We start from the raw sequence: 10,776 nt of genomic DNA on the forward strand, positions 1-10,776 counted from the left end.
TCATGAAATCCACTACTTTGGATAGTACAAGTAGTTCGAAATATGAATCAAGTGACCAAGAGATTGCTTATACTTACTTTATGGTTTGGGACAATGAGGAAAACTCCCCATCCAAATCCTTAAATAATTCTTGTAATGATTCATCAAATGAATCCAATGATGAGTGTATGTCATCTTATGATGAATTACAAAATGACTTATTCAAAGTACATAAGATGCTAATCAAAGTAATTAAACAAAACACATCATTGAAAAACAAGATCGATGGAATAATGAAAGAACTAGAATAAAGTAAGATTGCTAAAAATGATAAAGACTCAAAACTCATGAAAATAGAAAATAAGTATGATGCTGCAATAAAAGAATTAGAAGCCAAAAATCTTGCTGAAAAATAAAAAGACTTGAAAATCAAGAAATTAGAAAGCAAGAATGAAAATATGATAGAAGACCTTCGATCCCTATCCTCTATGAAATATAAGAAAGACATATATACTTCTGAATTAGAGGATAAAATCAGAAAATTATCTTAAGAATTGGAGAAATCACTAAAGAAGGTTGATAACAAGAAAGATATTGAAATAAATGATCTCAAAAATCAAATTGAAGATAAAGAAAAGATCATTTACAACTTGACAAAAGGAAAAGAAAACTTTGACAAAATGATAGGCACACAAAGGATTACCTTAAACAAAGAAGACATTGGATTTAATGGGGTTAAAAATGAAAAGAAAATGAATCTTTACATGAGTTATTTTTCAAAAGCATCCAGAGATTATACTAGCACGTCTTCTAATGCCTACACTAACACCATATGCTATCAATGTAAGAAAAAGGGACATATAAAGTTTGAATGTCCATTTAAGAAAAAGGGTGTGAAAACTAAACAAGTATGGAGAATTAAGGAAACATCCTTTATTAAACCAACCGAACCCAATAAAGTATGGGTACCAAGATGAAAGACTAGTTCATAATTGAAAAACTCCATGGATTAAGTCATTCCCCTTTAAAAATTAAGAAAGTAACTTAATTCATGATCAACAAACAAACTAGTTGAAATAGAAAAACTTAAAGATGAGTTTAAACAAACACAAATAACATTGTTGGCCAAAATCATAGGATGATTTTTACAAGGCTTAACTTAAGAAAATATCAAATTGAGCTTATTACATAAGTACCTTGATTAAGAAAAAGATATTTGAGAATGAAAGCCTATATGTTACATGCTTACATGACTATATGATATGCTATATGCTACATATGTATGCCTTGACTTGACTTGACTTATATTGAAAATTTATGGCTCACTATGTTGAAAGTTTGAGCATGAGATTATTGAACATAAGCATGAATTTGATATGAGATTAATTCTTGACCATACATGCTAATGATGAATCACATGGATAAACGTACTACTCTTTATATTGATATCTATGAGCTATGAAAGATATAATAGTTATATTGAGCTCCACATGATGTGATATTGGCTTTGGTATCTATAAAGTACTTTGGTATCCTTGAATACTTTAATTGATATCAAAATTTAAAAGCTCACTTGGTATCACAATCTAAAAGTTAAATTTGTTTTTGAGCATGACAAGTATGATTATATCTATGAGCATGGTATGACATTGATGATATTAGCATGATATTGATATTTGATACATGATGTGAATCAATGTTTTGAAACATGGGATGATAAAAGCATAATTGGTAATAAAACTAAATGTATTGAATTCAGGGGGAGTGTTATGACTTATTGTTTATATTATGATCATTTCCCTATTAATCAATTGGTATCGTAAATTAATAAAAATTTTAAATTGGTATCATAAAATCAATAATTGGTATTTTGAATAATGTCAAAGGGAAAAAGTTGTTAGTAAAGATATTACAACTCATATCATATACATGACTATTAAAACACACTACACATGCTAAGATATGCATGTTTGATGATATGTTCAAAATAATGATTTTATTTGAACTTAAATCATTTTTTCTCTTTTTAATTGATGTCAAAAGGAGGGGAAGTTTTAAGCAAAAAATTAGCATGGTATTGCAAAAATTGAGTATGAACATAATATATATCAAAAGGAGGAGAAGTATTTGATATTGATTGATAAACTTGAACTTGAATGAAGTGAGGAACATAATTGTAAAAGAGTTTTGAAATTAATATTGATCTTTCAAATATTGTTAAGATGATGCTTATTAAAAGGGGGAGTCTTTTTAAGGCTCACTCCAATTTTTGCTTCTTGTTTGTCATCATCAAAAAAGGGAAGCTTGTAAGCCTTACAAGGCTTAATGTCCTATTTTGATGTTAACAAACAAGTGAAACTTAACATATTTGATTAAGTGATGTCATTTCAGGATTCAATGATGAATGTAAGGTCAAGTGTGTAGAAGGATTCATGAAAGCTTATATTTAAAAGAAGGATGATCAATATGAAGCTTAAAACATGGATTCAAAAATGGATTCAAAGATAAAGCTTGAAAATCATGAGAGCATGAGGATTAAAGAGAACTTGATGAAAGCTCATGTCAAAAATCAAGGATCAAATGAAGCTTAGATCTCAAAATGACATATCTAGAAAGCTCACAAGGATCAAGGAACATAGAAGGCCCATATCAAATAAATGATCCATAATGCAAGCTCAGAGAAGATTGAAAGATCAAAGATCAACGACAAATGGACCTCAAAACAAAGAAGAGTCAAATAAGTTTTTAGAACAAGCTTTGAAAGTACTTCAAGTATGACTCTTCAGATTGAAGCTTATTAGGCAAACGAGACTTAGAGACCTTAGTTTTTAAGTCTTAGAACATATTTTTTTAAGGAAAAACAAATTGATATTTCAAGATTGAATAAGCAAAGAAGAGAGAGAACAAAAATATTTTAAAACAAGAAAAATTGTTTGATAGGCGACTGAGTGCTTGTGGACAGTCAACTGCCACGTTAAAGGGTTTTAAATAAATAGACAGAAACATGACAGTCAACTGTCTAGAACTTGACAGGCGACTATCAGTGCAACTTGAGATGACTGACTATGTTTTGATAGTAATTTGTCACCTTTCTGATCATATTTAAAAACCTAGTTGTTCAGTGACAGGCGCACGACTCCCTTGTTGACAGACGACTGCCATCTTACTGCTTGTGCATTTTATACGTGTAATACATTGACAAGGGACTACCAGAGACCTCACAGTCAACTGTCACACGGAAAAATTTAAAAAACATAACCAACACATTTTGAAATATTCAAATACTTGAGGCTCAAATTTATTTAAATCTTGGACCTTACTCCAAGTAAACTTGGGGAACAAGTTAGATACTTTTCTACATATATAAATACACCAAAGTTAAATTGATTTAACACTTAAGAATTCAATTTAGCATTCAAAATCTCTCTCAATTGTTCTTAAATTCTCAAAGCTCTCTCTTGCTCTCAAATTGCACGAAGCTTACTGAGTTCTTGCTGGTTCTACTCACTGATATTGTGCTACAACTACTAATTCTTTCATCCATTGAAAGAATCATACGGTGAAATACTTCTAGAGCTTCAATCTGAATTTCATATTATGAATTGCATTGAAGTATATGGTTTTGAACTGTACTAATCAGCTCTTTAGGGACTAATTCTTTGAACATCTATCTAATTTGTATCTTGTAGATATTGACGGTTCAAGGTTATTTGGATCGTTGGCTAAGCGTGGGGATATCGCTTAGAGAGGCGGGCTCTAGCCTAATTGAAAGAGTGACCGAACGAGGGTACATCGTTTGGAGAGGCGGGCTCTAACTTACTAAAGGAGTGTGTAAACGGTGTTGTTCCGCCTAGAAAAGGAACTGATTTTAGTGAATCCTTTGGCGATTTTCCAAATTCGAGGACGTAGGCTGGGTATAAGCCGAACCTCGTAAAAATCCTGGTCTCACTCTCTTTTTCCTTTACTCTTTATTTTTAGCACATATAAATTCCATGGATAATTTTATTTGTAATCATATATACTATGTATATTTGGAAATCAAGTAAACTTAAATTCTAATTTTGATTTGGGTTGCGGAAACCGAAAGGGAGTACACTGGTTAAATCATATTTTGCGGAAACCATACGGGAGTACGTTACTTAGTTAACATCTCAAAAATAAATTTACTAAGAGTTTATTTGAATTCTGAATTTTGGAAAGAGTGAATGTTTTGCTAAAAATCACTTTGAGAAAGCTAATTCATTATCAAGAGGATTGCAATTAACCACAGGGCTTAAGTCAAACTTTCATATTTTTTGGGCTGCAAATAAACAAAAGCTGAAATCTTGTATCTTGTATATCTTGGTTTGAATATTGTGTTTTGGATAATTGGTTTGGTTGATTGATTGGTTATTTGATTGTTTAAATAGTTGTGTTGTTGATTGTATAAAAGAAACTAAGTTCTTGGGTAATTGACAAATCAAACAAACAAGTCAAGAATTGGTTAAAAGAAATAAAAGAGGTTAAGAAGTCTGAAAAGAAATTAAGGGAAATTTTTTAAAATCCAATACGCCCCCCCTCTTGGGACTACATCTTACTTTTCATATCACAGCTTGTCACTCAGAGCATAAGAAGCTCAATGTTATATGAAACCTTAAAAAGCTTAAATGCGGTATCGTTGCTAGAATAGATAGATACAGTGCAACCACACACATGTTTTCTGTGTGGGTATCTAGTAGTTGGCTTGGTACAAAGGGTTATTGGTCAAAAGGGATCAGGGTGGTGATTGCCAAGTTGGGCTACTGTATGTTATGATGCCTAACAATGCCTGCACGAACAGGGCTCGATCAGTGCTTAATTATTGCACAACCCTGGCCATGGGGAGTTATTGGCATAGTTATGATAGTTTCAAAGTTGGAAGGTGTTCTAAATATGCATATACATTATTTAAAAGCTTTAATTGGTAAAGTCACAGATTTGAGTACCGGGTAGAGGGATTGTGCAGTGTATAGACCTGTACCCTACCCTAACCTCGAGAACTCTCGTTTGTTACAATGCTGAGTTATCTATTACAAGAATTATATACATATCTCTCATATTACAGTACAGAGAATGTTGTGAATGTTAATTGCCACTAATGGTTTAAACACATGTTGTCACACACTGATGTAATATCTTCCTCCTTACTGAGAAGTGTCTCACCCCAATCTTACAACCTTTGTTTTAGGAGTTACATAAAATCGGTCCTAGTCTTCTAGAGATACTATGGAGCGTAGAGTTTTGTTAGTTAACATAAGTTTCTATATGAATACTGAGTTGTTAGCCTGGTTGGCTTTTTGGGAATGTAATACAATTTATGTTTTACGTACGGATGAATGTATGTAAGGAACAGTTACATACTCTGGTATGTCTATTAGAATCCATATGAATGTTTATGTTTTTTCACAATATATGAAAGTACAGATCACTATGATATACTTGTATGTCCCTGTTTAGGGCGGGTATTTGATGTATGTTATCTGATTGTACAGGTTATGTATGGATAGTAGCACTTTGGGGTTGTATAAAGGGTTTGGGCATTACAGTTAGTATCAGAGCCATAGCCAGCCGGAAGTGTGATGTGAATTGCACTGCCTGGTTATGGATATGCTCAGCGCTTAGGTTGCTAGGTTTTGTAGATTAAACTATACCAAAGTTTAAGATGTAAATATGATTATCGAGTGTAGCTTTGTATACCTAAAGACATAAATTCATTGACAGACTTCTGTGCTTTTTTGGATCATTCGAAAGGTTCAGAAAATCATAGCAATCTATTGGCGAATTTGTTTTTAAGTGGAAAGGTGGAATTCGAATTAGAATGAGAATGTGAGTCATTAAAGTACATCAGTATTAGGAATGTTATTATGGGAAATGAGTTTATATTATTGTAGTATTAGTTGATTAAACTTCTAATTGATTTCCTCATTTACTTCCTTAGGATGGAATCTCGAGATATTACTACTAACGTTGGAAGCAGTAGTAGTGAAGGAGTTGGTCATGAGGCTAGCAACGACCCAACGTGTGTTCTGCGGGACTTCGTTCAGCTGCTTATGGCTGAGGTTGTTCGAACGAATAAGGGTCAGGATCGTCCTCCTATTGAGTTAGGATGCTCCATTGACTAGTTCACACAATTGAAACCTCTCATCTTCGTAAGGAGTGCAGATCCGATTCGAGTTGAGAATTGGATTGAGGAAATTGAGAAAATCCTGGACGTTCTTAACTGCACTGGGAAGCAGAAGATAGCCTTTGCGACGTTTAAGTTGATGGGCGAAGCAGAGAGGTGGTGGAAGTCCATTAAGATGCTTGAAGAGCATCGACATATTCCTATAGTTATGACGTGAGCCCAATTCAAAGATTTATTCTTTGAATGGTATTTTCCAACCACGGTCAGAATTGCCAAGATGGAGAAATTCATGAGTCTAGAGCAGAGGCAACTGTTAGTTCAGTAGTATGCTACCAGATTTCTTGAGCTATCTCGCTTTGCTCCATTCATGATTCTAAATGAGGCAGTGAAAGCTTGAAAGTTTCAAAATGGCCTGAAGGAGGAGATTCACAAGCAGATAGCTGTAGACACCCTAATTTTTACTAGGCCTTCCTGAAAAGACCTAGTATCGTAAGTTTGACTTCAAGTCTAAATTAGAGCTCTGGTTGTTTCAACTTTGAGTCCTATTTTGAAATCCCGATAATCTCAAGATAAACTTGTTGTTTCAGGATTGAGTCCGAGTATTCTAGCAAAAGTTGTTTTAAGTCCTTTTTACTAAAATTTTAAATTAAGTTTTTCATAAGATTTGTTTAGTGCTAAGAAATGTTTGCTCTTTAAATTCCTTCTAAAATTCTCAATTTAAATCTGAATGACAATCTTTTAGTCAAATTTTAAAAATAAGCAATGTGTTGTTAAAAGTTGAGCTTTAAATGTTTAATTAGCTCTTTCAAACTTTTAATAAGATTTTTAATTGAGTTCTTTAATTTAAAAACCAAGGTTCTATTTAGATGTTAAATTTATGCTTTAATCACTAAGTTCTTTTAGGACAAAATTGGTCAACTTGTTTGGTCAAAATTGATCAATTTATGTGGTCAAAATTGATCAACACGGGGTAGATGCATCATTCATTCCAAGAAGGCAGGTGTGCACACATGCACACGCAGATTTTTTTTTTTTTTTGGATATCGTTCGGGTCCCCAGCCGGCATCTACCAAATTACCCTGAGATGCATCAGGCCGAGACTAATCCCCACGCCCCACAGAACCCACCCCAAGACCCTGCAAGGAGGTAAATCGGGATTTGCTCAAGGCAGCAGGAATTGATCCCAAGCAACCAACCTGGGTTACAGGCTCAGCCGGGTCGCCCTTGCCACCCGAGCCAGCGCCCGGGGGTTATGCACACGCAGACTTTTAAACATACACAAAGGAATTAACATGACATACATCCCAAAAATAAATATAAAAAAACACCAAATACAAGAGCACACAAATAATGGTTGCAGGAGGAGCAACCTGGGGATACATTCTTACAGAAAATGACAAAATACAATAAAATAGAAAATATTTATACAAAATTCAATGAAAATGAAGATGCTAAGACCTCCACTACCAAGCTGCCACTTGGAATGTTCTCCCTCAAAGCCCTATGCATAGAAAAGCCACTGAATCAATCTATTAGCAGAAAATTCAAAAAATAAAATAAAAATCAAAAAGTTGAATCACACGTGGGAGTGGTTAAAGGGAATTATTCCTTGCCAAGTTTGTTGGTGGGGGAAATCGGTTAGCAGAAGAGGGATTTTGGCGCCAAGAAGGTCACCCCGCCTCCCTATAAATAGGGAGGCTCGCACACTACAAAGGGCATTTTTTTTTTTTGGGGGGGGGGGGGGGGGGGGGGGGGGGGGGGGGGGGGAGAGAGAGAGCATAAAGAAATGCTGGGAAAATAAGGAGAGCACAGTAACACTCTGCAGAATTTGAGAGAAATTAGAAAGAAGAGAGTATAGAGAAATACTGCAGAAAGTGAGAGGGAAAGAATTAGAGGGGAGACTTTGCAGAACTGGAGAGGGATTTAGAGGTTCAGGGGAAGACTCAGAATACAGAGCAACAATTCAACATCAAAAATCTAAGCAACATTCAGTAGCAGATCAGAGAGTCAGACACAAACATACCAGGAGAGAAGACCGGAGGAGGAGAAGAGAAAGGTATAATTATGTATCCCTTTGTTCAACTCATGTGATGTTACTGTGTGTGTGTGTGTGCGTGCAGGTACCCCCTCTGTTCCTAAGTTTCAAACGCAGACCCAAACCTGAGCTGGTTTGGATTCCACTTAATCTCCACTCCCTTGGACACGATTTTAATTTCGAGTCCTCACCTTCGTGAACATCCCCATTGCCACGCAGTAAATCTCCCAGGCCCGTATTTTCAAAATCAACCCATCTTAACCCGCACCCCTTTTCTAACTTCTAATCTGAAGCCCAATTTTCAAATTCAAAACAACCAGTCTATCTTAACTTTCCAAGTCCAACCCACCAATCTATTTTAAAATCAAACCCGAAGCCCACTGATGTTAACCCAAAGCCCATTTTTTAAAATTGTAGCCTAAAGCCCATTTTTCAAACTACACGAGCCCCAGGCCCATTAACTATTTAATAAAAGGGAGGAAGTCCGTTTTGTAAAATCAGGCCCGGGTTCAAGTTCATAATAAAAGTCCAATCTGATTAAAAGAACTTAGGCCCGTGTCTTTGAAATGGCCCAGCCCACCATCTTTTAAAAAAAAAAATCCCAGCCCGCTAAGTTTTTTTAAACCAGTCCATTCCCAATTTTAAAAAACCCCGAGCCTATATTAAAAAAAAAAAACAAACAACAAACAAACCCATTTGTCTTTTAAAACTCGGTCTACTAATCCAGTTTTTAAAATAAGCCCATTACCCATTTTTTTAACTAACCAGGCCAGCTTCAAAAACCACTCAAAAGCTCAAATCTCTCACACGTGACAGTCACGTGGCTAACTCTAAGTCACTCGAAGTGAGTCACCTAAGCTCCCAACTCACCTGGCACCACTCACGGGGTGGAGACGAGTCCACTCATCATTCTCCCTGACCTTGAAAATGGAACCCTAATCCTAACGTCACCAACACACAACAGCATTCGGAATCATCACAAACCAGGATCCCAATATTCAGTCCACAATCACATGCACCAAATATCAAACAAAAAAAAAAAAAAAAGAGGAAAGAATCTTATCTGCAGAAACCGAAAACCCTTTTATTTTTCGGAGCACCTATCTGTTTTCCTTTAACCACTAGACTGAAGAAGAACGAAACCGATACCTCGGTCGAACTAATCAAGCAAGAAACTTCGAAGTGAGAACTGACGATCGCAAGTTCTAGGTTATCTGAATCTTGAAATAGGAAATTTTTGAGAAGCGGATTAGAACCTGAGAGTTCGAAATCACTCGGATGGTGTGAGGGAAAGACAGAGAGAAAGGCGGGGAATAGGAAGCAGTATAGACAAAAAGATGAACAAATCATTTCTTCACATTCCTCTTTCACCTTCATTCTTGGGTTCCCCTGCTTCAAGACTCAGCACGCATGTCGCAGAAATCAGTGAGAAACCCTCTTCTTCTTCCTCCTCAAAACCCACAAACCCAAACCCTAACCCTAACTTGAGTGGGCGAGATCATTCTCCGTCTCCATCCTGCTGTGTCACCGGCAAAACCCAATTCGCGACAGACCCAAAAGAATGCTTGTCTTCAGGCTCTGCTACCAACACTTTGGAATTCATGGATGTCCCCGATGGCCTCGATTTAGGTTTAGAGTATATTGAACCCTTGAAGAACCTACTTCTAAACTCAATACTTATAGCAGAAGAATGAGAAGAAAAAGACAACCGCCCCCAGCAAAGTCGTGAATCGGCTCATCAAGAAGGCCAAGACCGCCATTGGCGAAGATCACCGAGTTTCCTACTTGGAACCCGACTGTTACTAGAGAAGCTGCTGCCAATACCCAGCAAGAATCCCGACATAACCATGACTAGAGAGACAGTTAGAGTCGGCTTCGTGATGCCATCGCTGGAGTTTCGAGCAGACGAGTTCGGGTTGGAGCTCGCGGAATGGATGAAGAAGAGAAGAGCCAGAGAAGGAAGAGAGAGGTTGGAAATGAGAGAAATGGGAAATTTTTGGCTTAAGTATGGTTGTCTTTACAGCAATGGGACACTAACACGTGGCGCCACACGCTCCACCCGTCGAAGGGTATATACTGTTAAATCCGGGCCGTGCATCTTGTGTTTCTTGGCATGGGCTCAGATTTGGGCCACCTCAGCGATCCAACTATGTTTTGATTGCCAGCCGCACGATCTAAAATTCCTTGGGACGGTCTAGATCACGCGGCAACACGAATCCTCGAGCACTGGCTTCCTCCAATTATCCCTTAACGCGTGGCAGCCCTCTCACCTTTCATTCAGAATGCCTTATGTGGCCTCGTGGTACCCGTTGGATCTTCGCTCCACGTCAACGATTGCGATCGATACATGTGGCCACGATATGCTCCATTCACAGGGTGCCACATGTAATGGTCTTGATCAAGTTCACTAAATCGGTACAAAACCGGCTCGGTTTTTATTCCTTTCTTATATTAAATAAATCCCCAAAAATCCATAAAAATCGTAAAAATTCATAAAAAAATGCATAAAAATCCAAAAAAATCCCAAAAAAAATCAAAAATACTTTAAAGCTTTAAAATTGATCCATACTTGAGAATTTTGAAGAAAAATACAATAAAGTCCAAAAGAAAATCTCTAAAA

General features: G+C 36.4%; 1 long non-coding RNA gene across 1 annotated transcript; it reads right to left on the reverse strand.

The window, feature by feature from the left end:
* Window positions 1–7,408: 7,408 nt before the first annotated feature.
* LOC131156512 (uncharacterized) lies at window positions 7,409–10,140 on the reverse strand. Its single transcript, XR_009137017.1, has 2 exons — window positions 9,413–10,140; window positions 7,409–9,315 (listed from the first exon to the last, which is right to left on the reverse strand). It is a non-coding gene; the product is annotated as an uncharacterized LOC131156512 (long non-coding RNA).
* Window positions 10,141–10,776: the final 636 nt, after the last annotated feature.

This window comes from Malania oleifera, chromosome 5, assembly GCF_029873635.1.
Source record: "Malania oleifera isolate guangnan ecotype guangnan chromosome 5, ASM2987363v1, whole genome shotgun sequence".
Lineage (NCBI taxonomy): Eukaryota > Viridiplantae > Streptophyta > Magnoliopsida > Santalales > Ximeniaceae > Malania > Malania oleifera.